The following is a 17241-nucleotide window of genomic DNA, read 5'->3' as shown; positions in this document are numbered from 1 at the left end:
TATCAATATTTTAATCAATTCACGGCTGGGCTCTTAACGCTTCCATCTGTAACCGATTGCAACAAATGTTCTCAAATCCTAAAGGATTGGCACCTTTCTGATCTATAATGCACAGCCATTGTGTTGGCTTGTCAGGTGGAAATTAGACAGCTACAAGAAACAAGCCTTTCTTTCTTTCTTTCTTTCTTTCTTTCTTTCTTTCTTTCTTTCTTTCTTTCTTTCCTTCTTTCTTTCCTCCTTCCTTCTTTCCTTCCTTTCTTTTCCTTCCTTCCTTTGTTTTCTTTCTTTCTTTCTTTCTTTCCTCCTTCCTTCTTTCCTTCCTTCCTTTCTTTTCCTTCCTTCCTTCCTTCCTTACTTTGTTTTCTTTCTTTCTTTCTTTCTTTCTTTCTTTCTTTCTTTCTTTCTTTCTTTCTTTCTTTCTTTCTTTCTTTCTTTCCTAGAAAAGAGCAAAATGTGGGTCTCTGTTGGCACAGAGGAGTTGATGTTCAAAGAAAGACCTGATTGTTTGATCCGTCAGTTCAGACAACAGATAGAAATCAGCCTGGTCTGGTCTGGTGATGGGATTCTTTGTCCTTACAAATGAAAATGGACATTTCGAAGATTAAGGTCAGGCCCTTAACAGCCACTCAGCAGAACAAAGGCAGATTGTCACAAAATTCAGAGTTGGCAGCTCTACCGCAATGTTAGATTACAGAATCGTGGAAAGGAGATGGATGTATTTTGGTCCTCGTTTTATCAGGGAAGGCGTTAAGGTGGGGATTCTCGATTGCTTTTGATCTTCTTTCTAACTCTTTGTGGTATAATGGGGAGGATGCAAATTGGCCATCGTGGAGATGTTTGTCTGCTCTCGCTCTGTGATATTTTGGACATGTCCATTTTCATTCCCAGGGTGAGAGAATCCCATCACATGTCTGCAGCAAAGAATGTAGCTCTCGGCATACTGTACAATTGAGTTGTGGGACCCAGGTGTATGTGAATAGAAAACAAGTTTGAAAGTAGTTTATTTGTTTTCAGATCAAACTGACATCGATGAGTGTTACTCAAGGAAAAACTGCAATGAAGGCAATTTCTCCCAAGAGATCTTGAGGTAGGCGGTCAAATCCAAGTAAAACTGCAGGTATCAGTTAAGATTTTCTTGCTAGTAAAATATCTTCTGCCCATTATCTACCCTTGATCTGCTAAAATGCCTTCCTTCCTTCCTTCCTTCCTTCCTTCCTTCCTTCCTTCCTTCCTTCCTTCCTTCCTTCCTTCCTTCCTTCCATTTTACCAATGCATCTAGAGATTGTTGTGCAATTGTGCAAACCATAACCTACATGAAACGAGATTGCTCTAGATTTATTTGCAGTGACAGTTAATACAATCCTTCCTTCCTTCCTTCCTTCCTTCCTCCTTCCTTCCTTCCTTTCTCCCTCCCTCCTTTCCTTCCTCTTCCTTCCTTCCTTCCTTCCTTCCTTCCTTCCCTTCCTTCCTTCCTTCCTTTCTTTCTTTCTTTCTTTCTTTCTTTCTTTCTTTCTTTCTTTCTTTCTTTCTTTCTTTCTTTCTTTCCATAATACAACTTAATAATAGCAATTTCCAGGGCCATTTTACCAATGCATCTAGAGATTGTTGTGTAATTGTGCAAACCATACCCTACATGAAACGAGATTGCTCTAGATTTATTTGAAGTGACAGTTAATACAATCTGTCTGCATTATTAAAAAAAAGAAGAAGAAGAAATAGCTCCAGGGAGATCCTGAATGCTAATAAAGTTGAGAGACTGGTCCCAGCTGAGAGGAACCAGATTTATTCCATTTCCTGTTCAGCGTTATATTCTAGACTTGTCATTCCACTCAAAAACACCACTTCTAAACAACGGCCATCCCAGGCACAATAGTTCCTAGGTTTGTATGCAATTATTTTGTCTCACCAGGAGCATTTTTTCCCCCCTTGATTTCAGTTCTCTTTGTTCTTTGAAAAGAGCTCCTTTCTTAAAATATTGACTTACGCCGAGCTTCATTATGGTGGCCGGCATAATATTCCCTTCTCTGCAGAGACATAATTAAAGGTAATCGCCTCAAATCCTCCGATACTCCTTAAAATGTTCACAACCCACTTGCGGTTATTCATAATTGAGTATGCCGTTAAATCTTTTAGTCAATTTGTCTGACGGGCCCGCAGTTCATTGATTTTTATGAAGTCTCCAGCTTTGACCATTAAATCACATCGGCTGGGTGTGCTATTTTTTCACGCTTTGGTCTTGTAACGGTTACACTCCAATGGTCTGATTTGGGCGGAGGGCTTTCTCTTTGTGGCTTATTTATTTGCAAGGCTGCTTTACGGTCTGCAGCTGCGACGCTTTCTTTCCTACTGGACTGCTTTCTCCTAAAATGTGGGCAATTTGGTTCTGAAATAGAAAGAATGGCGTTATTGACGGCACTGAACTGGGGAAGGCTGGAAACACAAGGCAGGATGAAAGGAGCTGTCCGTGGTGCTGCAACTGCTGGTGAAGGAGCCTTAAATGCAGGTAGCCCTTTGCTTATAACCATGAGTGACCCTTTGACGTTAAAACAGCACTGACTTTGGCCAGCCCTTACACTTTGCAGCATCTCTGTGGTCACAGGAATGAAATTTGGATGTTTGGCAATCCTGGCTGCCACAGGGATAAAGGGGGTCAAGCTATTCTCCAAAGCAAGGCAAGACAAGAAGCAATGAATGGAAACTAATCAAGGAGAGAAGCAACCTTCAATTGTGGAGAAACTTCCTGACAGGGAGGACAATTAACCAGTGGAACAACCTGCCTCCAGAAGTTGTGGGTGCTCCATCACCGAAGACTTTAAGGAGAGACTGGACAGCCATTTGTCCAAAATGGAATAGTGTCTTCTGCTTGAGCAGGGGTTTGAGCTAGAAGACCTCCAAGGTCCCTTCCAACTCTATTATTCTATGTCTCTATGTGTTTATTCCATGTCCTGCATTTAGGATGGTTGCAGTATCCCTGAGTCATGTCACCACCCTTTTTGACCTCTCCAGGTGGCTTATGACAATAGAGAGGTCAGATTCACTTAACAAGCTCAAAATTCATTTAATAACCCTGGCCAAAAGGTTGTAAAATTGATCCACGATTGACTCAACAACCGCCTTGCTCAGCAACAAAAATTATGGTCTTGATTGTGGTTGCAAATTGAGGATTAAGGCCGGACAAAGATTGGATTCAGACATTTGATCTAAAGCCCATTCGGTCAACTCTCTGAACCTAAATTGTGATTCAACGTATTGGACTGAGCAGAGGATTTGAATAAATGTATGGGTGATTTGCACATCCTGACAAACTATTCCTCGTGGACATTTGTCGATCAGACCAAAGGTCTATCTAAACCATCCTTGGCACGTATCTTGGTTACTGAGTTAGCTTGTTTTCAGAATGTACAAGATGGACTAGGGCAGGGGTAGGCAACCTTGGCTCTTTTATGACTCGTGGACTTCAACTCTCAGAATTCCTGAGCCAGCATGCGGGAACTATGGCTCCCTTCATGACTTCTGGACTTCAACTCCCAGAATTCCTGAGCAAGCCAAGCTGAGGGGAAAGGGAGAGGTTTCCAAGCTGAGCCATGCTGGCTCAGAAATTCTGGGAGTTGAAGTCCACGAGTCATAAAAGAGCCAAGGTTGCCTACCCCTGGCCTAGGGCATAAATTAACCAAACAGGCTGGGCTGGCATCACATTACATTTGCAAATCTCAAACAATGTTTTGTTTTGTAATGTGATTACACTTGCTGGTTATTAACCAACCACCTTCAGTGTGTTGTGTGGTGGTAACCAGATGGAAGGATCAGATGTCTGGATAGAAGTTTAGAAAGGCCTCGGAGGACTTTTTACTACATTTCCCAGGATGCTTTGCAGAAAAAACCTTGATGGAAGAGTAACAGGTTCGCCATACCGATGTGCCTTAAACAAAATCTCTTTTGCGCTAGGATAGGGGACACCCATGACCACACAGCTTCAGTATCGTTCCTCTAGCCTGGGGTAGGGTGGCCCAAAAAACATCCTTCAGAGAAGCAATTTTATTTGGGAAAACCATCCTACCAAAAATAATTTTGGTGGGAGAACTTTCCCGGTCTTGGCTAGGGCATCCTTGCTGCAGATCCATAGGCCTATTAGGTTGGAGATGAAACTGAAAAACAAACAAACAGAGGCAGTGGGGGGGGGGGAGAAGCCAAAAGAAAGAATGCAACACAAATTTAAACCCAGAATTGCAAAAGAGTTACGCTCCGGAGCGTGATGTTAGCAAGCATAACGTCTCATTCTTTTTCGTTATCTACCTGAATGGAGTATGTCAAAGATGGCTGCTCAACATGGCGGCCCCTTTTCTTCCTCCACAAACACGCCTGGTTTGCCCACCCCCCCTCCTCTGCCAGTTAGCGTGCCTCTGGTTTTATATTTTGACGTTTTCATGCTTTTGAAATGCACGACTTTATATTATTCCCTTCTCTCTCTCTCTCTCTCTCTCTCTCTCTCTCTCTCTCTCCTTTCTTTTCTTTCTTTCTCTCTCTCTCTCTCTCTGTGTCTCTCTCTCTCTCTCTCTCTCTCTCTCTCTGTCTCTGTCTCTCAGTCTCTCTCTCAGTCACTCTTTCTCTCAACCTCTCTCTCAACTTCTTTCTTTCTTTCTTTCTTTCTTTCTTTCTTTCTTTCTTTCTTTCTTTCTTTCTTTCTTTCTTTCTGTCTCAACTTCTTTCTTTCTTTCTTTCTTTCTTTCTTTCTTTCTTTCTCTCTCTCTCTCTCTCTCTCTCTCTCTCTCTCTCTCTCTCTCGCAATCTCTCTCAGTCACTTTCTCTCAACCTCCCTCTCTCTCTCTCCCCCTCTCTCTCAATCTCTCAACTTCTTTCTTTCTTTTTTTTCTCTCTCTCTGTCTGTCTTTCTCTCAATCTCTCTCTCTCAGTCACTCTCTCTCTCTCCCTCTCTTTCTCTTCCCTCCACCTTCCTCCTTATCATTTAATTTACTCAAACAGCCAAGCCAAAGGGGAACTTTGTAATTCTGGCAACCGAGAACTGCTTTACATTACAAAAGGGAAGTAATTCAATTGTGTGTAAGTAAGCCAAAGAGGGATACGGAGTACATTAATATCCTTTCCTCAACCCCCCCCCCCCTCAAATGCTCCTGTGGTTTTCTGGTAGGAGATGGCCTCCTTTTGCTGGTGGAAGGGGGGGCTGGAAACAGCCTGACGTGGAGGACAGCTGTTTTGGAACCTCTTTAAAACCCATAATGTTCATATTCCTGCTATTGGAAAACAGTTGCTTAATTGCATGGTGTCCCCAACTGGCCTCAATTTTCGAGTTACCAAAGCAGATAAACTCATTAAGAACCCATTGTGGTGGGCTATCTATTCCTCCTCTCTTTGTTTATTTTTTCCCCCCCTGTTTTGGCGGATGGATGCCTGGAGTAAGAAGAGGGTGATCAACAGGTTAGAGCAAAGAGCAAATGGTCTAGAATAGAAAACAGATGTTAATTGGAGATCTATGCCTTGAGTTTTAATGGGAGGATGTTGCAGTCAAGCAGAAGTTGATCAAGCGTTATCCTACCCAAGTGAAGAAGACCATAGAATCTCCAGGGAAGATGACACTTGAAGGATAGACAGATGCTGCAGTCAAGCAGAGGTTGATCAAGTGTTACCCTACTAGGTTAAGGAGAAGACCATAGAATCTCCAGGGAAGATGTCACATGAAGGATAGGCAGATGATACAATCAAGCAGATGTTGAACAAATGTTATCCTACTAGGTTAAGGAGAAGACCATAGAATCTCCAGGAAAGATGTCACTTGATGGATGGACAGATGCTGCAGTCGAGCAGATGTTGATCAAGTGTTATCTTACTAAGTTAAGGAGAAGACGGTATAATCTGCAGGGAAGATGTCACTTGAAGGATAGGCAGATGCTGCAGTCAAGCAGAGGTTGACCAAGTGTTATCCCACCATGCTAGGGAGAAGACAGTAGTATCTCCAGGGAAGCAGTTATTTGAAGGATGGGGAGATGTTGCACTCAAAAAGATGTTGATCAAGTATTATCCAACCAAGCCAAGGAGAAGACCATGCTATCTCCAAAGGAGATGACATTTGAAGGATAGGGAGGATCCTTCAATCTTTGAAGGATTGATGTGGCAATCGAGCAGACGTCGATGGTGAGAGAAGAGACAACTAACGTTCCTCGGCCAAGTTAAAGAGCAGACCATGGTCATCTGCAGAGGAGGTGGTGAAGGGAGGCAGTGACCCCCATGGGGGGTCCTGACATCATCGTACAACAAATGACCCAAAGGACATCATTCGTGGCAATTTGTACTAGACTTCAGCATGCTGGCTTTGAAATTCTGGGAGTTGAAGTCCACCCTTCTTAAATTTGTTGAGATGGAGGACCACTGGTCTATTTCATTGAACGTTTCAGATTTGTAATCCAGGAATTTGTTTCCTGCTGTCCTCCTAGCTTTGTTTCCAGAGATAACCAGCACACAGCCCACTCATTGGAACAGCCAAGAGGTGACTCACTGGCCATTCCATAAATTACCTTGCAATTCTCCCTTTTCTCTCTCTGTTTTGAGACACAAACTGGCACACAGTGCAGCAAAAGCAATTAAACTCGTTGCACAAATCCAGGTCATCTAATGAACATTGATAAGGTCCATTTAGAATATCCAATCACCACTGATTGGTTTGTTTTCTCCAATATTGACTTTCTCTTCTTGTATGTTGGAATTCTTATGAAGCAGGTCAGACTACTTGGCTCCTGATAAATTAATCAACTAGAAATGAACAGTGAATAATGATGATGTGTGCAGACCCCTTTGGCAAAGGGGTTAGCCGTGCACTGATTTTAGGTATGCCACCGCGTTAGAGGGCAGAGTGGCATCCAGGTTTGACCATGTGCAAATGCTGATTTTCAGAACTATGTGATAATCTGCTTTTCCACCATTGTTATTTGTCAGCCAGAATTCCTGAAACAAAAAAAAAAGAAAAGCTATTTTTCATTCTAATTACATTCTAATTTTTAAATTCTAATTAGCCACTACCTCCAAAGCTTTCTATTCTCTTCACTTCCTTTTCCTTCCTTCCTTCACCTCATCTCCCTTTTCTTCTTTCCTCCCTCCCTCCCTTCCTTCACCTCATCCCCTTTTTCTTTCCTTCCTTCTTTCTTTCCTCTCCCTTCTCTCCCTTTCTCTCGCTCCTCCTCTTTCTCCTCCATTAAAAAATTCTCCTCCTTCCTTCTCCCCTCCCTCCCTTCCTTCCTTCCTTCCTTCCTTCCTTCCTTCCTTCCTTCCTTCCTTCCTTCCTTCCTTCCTTCCTTCCTTCCTTCCTTCCTCCCTCCCTCCCTCCCTCCCTCCCTTCCCATTTCCTTTCCTTTTCCCTCCCTTCCCAACCTGTTCTTTATTCCTCCCTCCCTCCCTCCCTTCCTCTCTTCTTCTCTCCCTTTCTCCTGCTCCCCCTCTTCCTCCTCCAGATTTTACGACTCCAGCATGGTTGCTATGCAAATTACTGATCTTGTTCTGTGACTCCAACCATCCTTAAACAAATCCAGCTTCTCCATTGATGTCACTCCTTGGGGGCGAGCGGGAAAGGTCATCAATGGTGACCAGGTGACCCTGGGAGGCTGCAACCGTCATAAATACACACCAGTTGTCAAGTTCCTGGAATTGGATCATGCGGCTGGGATGGTCTTAAGCGCAAAGGACCGGTCGTAAAGTCACTTTTTTGTTTTCAGCGCTGTTGTAACTTCAGAGGGTCCCTAACCAAACAGCTGTAAATTGAGGGCAACCTGTAAGAAATTAAGATTTAGGAAAATGCTGGGGTTTAAGCACCAGGGGGACCTGGTGCACTGTCAGCCGAGAGAAAAAAACTAGCATCTCGAAGCATTAAGGAGCAACAGAATCACGGAAGAGAAGCGTTTCTAAATGCGATTTAACTGAAATCAGCTCCGCAGCTGTTCCTTTCAGGAAAAAAAGAAAGAAAGATAGATATTAATATATTATGTGCAACAGAGTCAAGAGACATTGAATCCCGGGTGCAACAGGACTTCGAACCATCAATCCGTCTTCCTGTTAAAGGGGCCTTCTCAGAGCCCACCCACCTACATTTCCCCCCCCCCCCACCAAGGAAAACCAACAAGCCCAGAGGGAAAACCCCAAACTCTGGGGGACGGGGAGGGGGCTAACCTTTCACCCCAGTCCTGCGTCCTCCAACACTCTCTCCATGGGAAAACAGGGGATGCGCCCTCTCTTCGCAGCTCTTTTAAGCCACCGGGTGCATCATCCAGCAAGTAAATACATGTTTTATTCATTGGGATTAGGAGCGAAGAGCTGGATGAAAAAGAAAGAAGCCTCGGCTGTGGCTCGTTTCTCTCCCCCCCCCCATGCCCCCATTCCACTTCTCCACTGGCCTGTTTCCTGACAGTGAGGACAATAAACCAGTGGAAGGGCTTGCCTCCAGAAGTTGTGGATGCTCCATCACTGGACGTTTTTAATGAAAGACGGTCTGGAATGGTATAGGTTCTCCTGCTTGAGCAGGGGGCTAGACTAGAAGACCTCCAAGGTCCCTTCCAGCTCTATTCTGCTCTGCTCTGCTCTGCTCTGCTCTGCTCTACTCTACTCTACTCTACTCTACTCTACTCTACCTACCCTACCCTACCCTACCCTACCCTACCCTACCCTACCCTACCCTACCCTACCCTACTCTACTCTACTCTACTCTACTCTACTCTATTCTATTCTATTCTATTCTATTCTATTCTATTCTATTCTATTCTATTCTATTCTATTGACAACTGGATTGGAGCCCATCATTCATTGTTTCATTTATCAGGAGTCACTCTGCCCTAAAAGTGCATCTCTCTCTTTCTCTCTCTCTTTTCTCTTTCTCTCTCTCTCTCTTTTCTCTCTCTCTCTCTCTCCTCTCTTTTTTCTGTTTCTTTTTCTCATTCTCTCCCTTTCTCTTCTCTTTCTCTCTTTTCTCTTTCTCCTTTTCTCTCTTCCTCTCTCTCTCTCTTCCTCTTTTTCTCCCTATCAGCCTTTCTTTTTCTCTTTCTTTCTTTCTTTCTTTCTTTCCCTTTCTCTTTTTCTTTTTTCTCTATCACTTTCTCTCTCTTTGATTCTTTTTTCTTCTCCTTCTCTTTTTCTCTTTCTTCCTCTCTCCTTCTCTTTTTCTCTCATCTCTTTCTCTTTCTTTCTTTAGCGCTTCCTTTCTCTCTCCCTCTTCTCCCTTTCTCTTCTCCCACTCATCTCTATTACCAAGCATATCTTTCCACTGAGCAGCAATGAGCACAAATGTTTTGACATGCGTCATTGGGAGGGATGGTCAGACTCAACCAAGCCAACACTGGCCAGATTCGCACAAGGAAAACTTCTCACGCTGGCAAAATGGCATGGGAGATGGGTGGATGATGGGACCCTTCCCCTGCAGGTTTTGGTCACTTCACATGACCCTTGGACACTGTGACCGTCATAAATATGAATCAGTTGCCAAGCATCTGAATGTAAATCACAAGACCCTGGAGAGGCTGCAACATTCCAGCTGATCGGTGCTTCTTCTGGGCTCAGCAGAAGAACCAGGATCAGCACCGAGCTCCAGATGGAGCCTGTCGCTGATTCTGATGCTTCCGCTGAGCCCTGACAGCCCCGAAGAAGCGCCGATCAGCTGGAAAGCGGCACTGATCCTGGTGCTTCCGCTGAGCCCTGACAGCCCTGCAGCTCCAGCCGTCTCTCGCTCAGGCTTGTGCGGTGCTGCCACCAATTCAGCTCATTCCCCTTTTCTCGGATGGTCATGTACCACCTGCCAGGTGCCAATGTACCACAGGTGGTACCCGTACCACTGGTTGAAAAGCCCTGGACTAGAAGACTTCCATGGTTCTTTTCTACCCTATGACTCTCGGATTCTAGGATTCTATGATCCCGGATGTTGGTATCCTCAGAAGCAATGCATTTTCTTCTCCTCCTCAGTTAATTTTCTAGATGTTTCCGAGGTGTGAAGTGCAGAGACAACCGGAATGAAAACGTATTTAATTTAAAACCCATTGTTTCTTAATATGCCGGTAATAGACTTGGCAGACGTTTAACTGAAATGAAAAGTCAGTGTCAGGAGAAAGCAGAACGAGACAGACAGAGAGAGAGAGAGAGAGAGAGAGAGAGAGAGAGAGAGAGAGAGAGAGAGAGAGAGAAAAGGAAGGCAACATGGCCTAATATCAATATAATTCTGCACGGAACGACTATATATCTCTTCCCCCCCAAATGGCGCTTGGGCTCAGGAAAGTTTAAACTGCTTCCTTAAGCAAGATTTTCTTCCCTGGCCAAGAGGATGACCGATTGAATTCCTGAGATTGGACTTTTGTTTAGCAGGGCCATAAATTATTCTTTGAAATAGAGCTTGTGCCAATAATGGGCTGCCTGGCCTTAATTGGAATGGAAGCATCTTCAGGCTACAGTTTCAAATATTTCTTGAAAAGCAAAGAACAAAACAAAAGAGAGAGAAGAGAGAAAGTCATAATTTCTGAGACCCGTTTAGTTCCCCGTTGTCCGCACGTCTCTGTGTAAAAGAAGGTGTAGGATTGTGTTTTTGCCGTGTTTGTTCGATGCAAAAGACACTGGTGTGCACACCCAAACGCACACGCTGTGTGCGGGATAGCATCGGACACCCTCCGTCTGGACCTTGTCGTTCAGTTGCCACTAAGCCAGGGGTCTTCAAACTTGGCCCTTTTAGGACTTGTGGACTTCAACTCCCAGAATTCCTCAGCCAGGCACATGTGCCTGGCTGAGGAATTCTGGGAGTTGAAGTCCACAAGTCCTAAAAGGGCCAAGTTTGAAGACCCCTGTCTTAAATCTAACAAACAAAATGGAGGCTGGCTGAGGAATTCTGGGATTTGAAGTCCACAAGTCGTAAAAGGGCCACGTTTGAAGACCCCCACGCTAAGCCTTGAAACGACTCGAGTGCCTTTGGGCGCCACAAAAACACGGGATGCTACCTGGCACAATTGCTTCGCCCGATCTTTGCAGTCAGAGATGTATCGTGCACGATAGCTGCAGGTTTAGCCTCTGAACATTGGTACGGGTGGTCCTTGGCTTGCCACCACAAGAGGGGACGTTGTTTCCTGGGTGGTTGTTAAGTGAGTGGTGCCTGATTTTATATTGGCCAAGAGGCCAATAAATGAAGAATTTCTTTCAACTTGCTATAGTTTAGTTCTTCCTCCTCTTCCTCCTCCTCCCCTCCCCCTCCTTTTCTTCCCTCTTCCTCCTCTCCCCCTCCTCTCCTCACCTTCCTCCTAACCTTCCTCTTCCTCCCCCCTCCTCCCCCTCCTCCTCCTCCTCTTCTTCTTCTTCTTCTCCTCCTCCTTCTTCTCCTTCTCTTCCTCTTCCTCCTCCTTCTTCTCCTCCTCCTCCCCCTCCCCTCCTCCTCCTCCTCCTCTTCTTCTTCTTCTTCTTCTTCTTCTTCTTCTTCTTCTTCTTCTTCTTCTTCTTCTTCTTCTTCCTTCTTTTTCTTCTTCTTCTTCTTCTTCTTCTTCTTCTTCTTCTTCTCCTTCTTCTTCTTCTCCTCCTCCTCCTCCTCCACCTCCTCCTCCTCTCCTCCTCCTACTTCTCCTTCTCCTCCTCTTCTTCTTCTCCTCCTCCTCCTCCCCTTCCTCCTCCTCCTCCTCCCTCCTTCTTTCTTCCTTGTCCCTTCTTCCCCTCAGTAATGCGATACGTTTCATTCTGCGTTTTTACTAGCCACTCGTTCAACTGATATCAACTCCTAATAATAGTAACATAAGCTCACATCCCTACCGTAACGGAGACTTGCAAATCCTTCTTTTCTCCCCTGGGCTAACTCTTTGTTGAAGCCAAGGTCAGACCGATCTAGGCGAAGGCGCGCAGAGGACCTGTAGGAAAGAAACCGCTTGGTGGGCGTGTTGATGCAACGGGTGATAAAAGAAAGCTTGGTGTTGCTGTAAGAAAGAAGCTGCTGTTAAAATTCATGCAGACCCAAAGAGGAAACTCAGGAACTGAGTGATGAGGACACTGCTACTTTGTCTCTTTGCTCTTTGTGCAAAGTTGGAAGTGTAGTTTGCAACCACTGCTCAATCTAAGGAATTTATCAATTTCTAATCCGCGATCAACTCCCCTCCAGCTGAAATTGATTCACTGCAAGGCAGTTTCACACACAGTCAGTCCTCGACTTACAGCCCTTTAGTGTTTAGTGACTGCTTGAAGTTCCAGCGGCGCTGAAAAAGGTGCTCAGGACCGTTTTTCACACTCACACGACTGTGGCAGCGTCCCTGTGGTCACGCGATCCAAATTGAGAGACTTGGCAACTGGCATGTACTTACGACGGTTTGCCGTGTCCTACATGATCCCCTGCTGTGACCTGACAAGCAAAGTCAATGGGAGAAGCCAGATTCACTTTACAACCGTTTAACAACTGCAGGGATTCACTTACACGACTGCGGCAAGGAAAGTCGTAACCTGGGGCAAAACTCATTGAATAAATGTTTCACTTGGCGACAGAAATTTTGGGCTCCATTGTGTCAGAGGATTACCCATGTGAGAAAAATACAAGTAGGAACCGTTCGGGCCAAAGAAGGCAAAAGTATTAAATCGGACTGTCTTCCCCGCATAACGTCCCTTGCAAATATGGACACTCTTAGGAAGATATTCTTGGAATATTCTTTCTGCCATAGGCTTATCCAGATCAAATAGGAAATAAAAACGGGATCATGATGTGTGTGTGTGTGTGTGGGGTGGGAAACAGGCACTTGGTATTCAGATTTTGCTTAGAAAAACGGCTGTGTAAAATTTGGGAGATGTTCAGCTCTTCTGTTCTGTCAGGCAGAGTGGATTTAGTATTCCGATGATATTAAAATGTAAAATAAACAAACGTCTGTCTCCCGTTTCCTGCAGAGAAGAGGAATTAAGAGGCATTTGGCTGGCTGCGTCTCTATCCACATAGCCTAGATCTGTCTACCTACTGTTGACAGAGAACGAACACGGAGGAGAGGAGCCATAATCTTGGCTCAAGGAGCGAACAATTAAATTTTTTTTTTCAATAGCAGAGATCACATTAGAAGACGCCTAGCGGAAAGGGTCATAGCTCATGAAGTTGGCTCATTCCAAGAGGTTTTGGACCACAATTTCCATAAGCCCCTGGCCGTTCTTTCAGCCTGCAGAAGAGAAATGTGTATGGAGTTGGAGGGAGGGAGGGAGGGAGGGAGGGAGGGAAGGAATGAAAGAATAGAGCAGTGGTCCTCAACCTTGGGTCGGGACCTCATTTGGGGTCGAACGACCATTTCACGGGGGTCGCCAAACAACGCAGTCCGCCATTTTTTCCCCCTGTTCCTTAGCTGTGCTCCTCCCTTTTATTCTATTGGCTTTCGAAAGCCAATAGAATAGACTCTCTTGAATAGAGTCTAATTCTGTTGGCTTTCAAAAGCCAATAGGAATTGTCCAGGCTGTCTCTGCCCTGCTGAGCCCGCCCCATTCTGCAAACGGTGCTGCACCCGTTGAGTAGTCCTCGACTTACGACCGGTTGAGTAGTCCTTGACTTACGACTGGTTGGGGGTCGCGGCATTAAAAAGGTTGAGAACCACTGGAATAGAGGGAGAGAAGGAAGGAAGGAATAGAGGGAGGGAGAGGATAGAAGAAATAGACAGAGGGAGAGGGGAAGGAAGGGAGGGAGGGAGGGGAAAGGAAAGAAGAAATAGAAGGGACAGAGGACGGAAGGAATAGAGGGAGGGAGGGAAGGAAAGAAGAAATAGACAGGGAGAGAGGAGAAGGAAGGAATAGAGGGAGGGAGGAAAGAAGAAATAGAAGGAGGGACAGAGGACGGAAGGAATAGAGGGAACGAGGGAAGGAAAGAAATAGACAGGGAGAGAGGAGAAGGAAGGAAGGAATAGAGGGATGGAAGGAAGGAAGGAAGGAATAGAGGGATGGATGGAAGGAAGGAATAGAGGGAGGGAGGGAGGGAGGGAGGGAGAGGAAAGAAGAAATAGACAGAGGAAAAGAGGGGAAGGAAGGAATAGAGGGAGGGAAGAAAGAAGAAATAGAAGGAAGGAAGGAAGGAAGGAAGGAAGGAAGGAAGGAAGGAAGGAAGGAAGGAAGGAAGGAAGGAAGGAAGGCCAAGATCCCACATTATTCTAAGCCATTATTCTGCAGTTCTCCACATTGATTGTGAAAAATTGGCGAGTGGACAACCTTTTTCCCCCCGCATGCAAAAAACAATTCCCGCGGATCATTTTGAAAGTCCCAGTGGATTGTTTTGCAAGCCCAAATTGATTCAAGAATCCAGATCTATCCCGTCGATTTTCCGACTGAATCTAAAGTTTGAATTAACTTGTTAGCTCAATCTAGATGCCCTGTGGAGGAAAAGGAAGGGGGGGAAAACGCCACGCTAGAGGGAGCTAAAACTCTACCATCCATCGGGAAGACTGTGGACTTTGGATATTGTGAGTTTTTTTGCCCTGCCGTTTAACAATGTCGGCAATATGCATGACTACGCCAAGCCGTGTTTTTAGGCCTTGGGAAATCTACCAAGATCGCAATTACGCGAGCAGGGGTAAAGTGAAAACTGGATTTCGAAGAAGCAAGGATAAGAAGAAGGCTGACACCGTTGAACTTTGGTGTTGAAGATTCATAAGGCGGCCTTGGACAATTCAACAAAACAAACGGTTGGAACTCATCAGCCAGAGTTCGCACCTGAGACACAAATGAAAAGCTCAAATTATCCTACCTTGGACATAGTATATGAAGACCCAGCTCTGTAGAGAAGGCTCAGATGCTGAGAACGAATTAGAATTAGAATTAGAGAGTTGGAAGGGATCTTGTAGATCATCTAGTCCAACCCACTGCCCAACCTGCACCATTGGATGGACTCAGTTATAGTGGTGATGGATGCCCCGTTGGAAGATCTAAAGCAGACGTCTTCAAACGTGGCCCTTTTATGACTTGTGGACTTCAACTCCCATAATTCCTCAGCCAGGCATGAGGAATTCTGGGAGTTGAAGTCCACAAGTCATAAAAGGGCCACGTTTGAAGACCCCTGATCTGAAAGGTCATGTTAGGAACAGGTTTCTCACCATGGAGAAAATCCATCTATATAGTTGCTAAGAATTGACAATGATGACACACAATCAAGACAGTGACTTCTCAAGTTGGGCACAGTCATGTGATTTTTTTTTCCTTTTTAGTGACCAATTTGCTGGCCCCCATTGTCACGAAGCAAGGACGGCCCGTGTTGATGAGAATTTTGGATCCTTCTTTGAAAGAAAGCCCACTAAAGTTTCTTCTCGCCAAAGCAGCGGCGGTACCGAGTGGGCAAAGGCTGCGCCAGCTATTTTTCAATTCAACTTCCCGGCTGAAATCCAACAGAGGTGTGATTCGCACACTTCTGAAAAGGTAACTTTTCAATGGGTTCTGCCTTTTTGGAAAGTAAGCCTGATCGGATTGTGTTAATTCCCCTCTACCTGTAGGAATGCAATCACATTTCAGAAAGGATTTATGTTCTCATTCTCTCTCTCTCTTTCTCTCTCTCTCTCTCTTTCTTTCTCTCTCTCTCTCTCTGTCTCTTTCTCTGTATGTCTATCTATTTCTCTGATTCTCTTTCTGTGTCTCTCTTCTCTCTGTCTCTGTGTCTCTCTCTCTCTCTCTCTCTCTCTCTCTGTATCTCTCTGTTTCTCTAACTCTCTGTCTCCTCTCTCTCTGTCTCTTTAACTCTCTGTGTGTCTCTTCTCTCTCTCTCTGTCTCTTTCTCTGTATGTCTGTCTATTTCTCTCTCTCTCTGACTCTTTCTGTGTCTCTCTTCTCTCTGTCTCTCTAACTCTCTGTGTGTCTTCTCTCTCTCTCTCTCTCTCTCTCTCTCTAATTCTCTCTCTCTCTGTGTGTCTCTGTCTCTCTCTCTCTCTCTTTTCTCTCATGATTCAGAATCAGCTCTTCAGGCTGTGTCAAAGGCTGATTGCAAATATCTGCTTGTTAAAGCTAACACTTGCTGCCAAGGGATTCTCTTAGCAAGCACATACTGGTGACCTCTTTAATCCTGTGGAGTTTTTTTCTCTCTCTTTTTTTTTTGCTTTCTCTAGCTCATAAACTCCCTGTGAATGCAAAAGAGAGAGAGAGAGAAAAAAAATATATGCTGATATTGGAGCCCTACCATAGTCTTGGGGATTTTAAGAGGTGGCATGACAAATCTCTTCAGTTCAGTGGAAGAGCACAGAAGGGGTCCTGTCTGCCCAAGGTTAGGCTTTGTGGACCTCAGGAAACACCCAGCTTCGTGGTATGTGAGAAAGACCTTGGAAGACAGGAGGGAGGGAGGGAGAGTTACACTGGACAGCCGGCCTTTAATAAATGTCTCAGCGCACAGAAAGAGCGGAGGCATGGGAAATCTCTCAGAAGGGACCCTCCCTAGTTTGCAAGACTGAGGTCAGCTTTACCAGGTAGACAGTTAGGAAGCATGGCCAAATAAACCAATTCTACTTGATTGTGAGGGTGCATTAATAGAGTCTTGCAGGTCTGAAAGTACAAATCTCCCTCTGTCCCCTTTACAGTCTGAGAAACTAGGGAGGGTCCCTCCTTTATGCAGCTGTGGGCTACGTGGTCTCTTCTCTGAAAAATCCCTAGGCAGCATCTTTTCTCCCTGTCTCCCAAGGTCTTTCTCACATACCATTACACATGCGGTTGATGTGGGGAAGAATGGAACTCCGCCTCCTCTTCCTCCTCCTCCTCCATTTCTTCTTCTTCTTCTTCTTCTTCTTTTTCTTCTTCTTCTTCTTCTTCCTTCTTCTTCTTCTTCTTCTTCTTCTTCTTCTTATTCTTCTTCTTCTCTTCTTCTTCTTCTTTCTTCTTCTCCTCCTCCTCTTCTTCTTCTTCTTCTTCTCCTCCTCCTCTCTTCTTCTCCTCCTCCTCCTCCTCCTCTTCCTTCTTCTTCTTCTTCTTCTTCTTCTTCTTCTTCTTCTTCTTCTTCTTCTTCTTCTTCTTCTTCTTCTTCTGCTTCTTCTGCTTCTTCTGCTTCTTCTGCTTCTGGTCCTCCTCCTCCTCCTCCACCTTCTTCTGCTTCTGCTTCTTCTCCTTCCCCCTTCTTCTTCTTCTTCTTCTTCTTCTTCTTCTTCTTCTTCTTCTTCTTCTTCTTCTTCTTCTTCTTCTTCTTCTTCTTTTCCTCTTCTCCTCCTCCTCCTCCTCCTCCTCCTCTTCTCCTCCTCCTCCTCCTCTTTCTCCTCCTCCTCCTCCTCCTCCTCTTCTTCTTCTTCTTCTTCTTCTTCTCCTCCTCCTCCTCCTCTT

General features: G+C 45.0%; 1 protein-coding gene across 3 annotated transcripts in view; it reads left to right on the top strand.

Moving 5' to 3' along the window:
* The first annotated feature begins 1012 nt into the window (after window positions 1–1012).
* Window positions 1013–17241, top strand: part of LOC120314346 (transmembrane protein 132D-like) — a 218732-nt gene continuing 202503 nt past the window's right edge. For 2 of the 3 annotated variants that reach the window (XM_039357359.1, XM_039357357.1), the window contains exons 1-3: window positions 1013–1087; window positions 2393–2503; window positions 15159–15366. The gene's annotated coding sequence lies outside the window, so the exon portion shown is untranslated. The remainder of the gene's footprint in view (window positions 1088–2392; window positions 2504–15158; window positions 15367–17241) is intronic. The other variant, XM_039357358.1, reaches the window with a different exon arrangement.

Source organism: Crotalus tigris, unplaced genomic scaffold (genome assembly GCF_016545835.1).
Source record: "Crotalus tigris isolate CLP2741 ecotype Arizona unplaced genomic scaffold, ASM1654583v1 scf7180000018891.247784533:1973344, whole genome shotgun sequence".
NCBI classification, from domain to species: Eukaryota; Metazoa; Chordata; class Lepidosauria; order Squamata; family Viperidae; genus Crotalus; species Crotalus tigris.
Note: the sequence above shows the minus strand (reverse complement) of the source record. Positions and strands in the feature narration are given on the sequence as shown.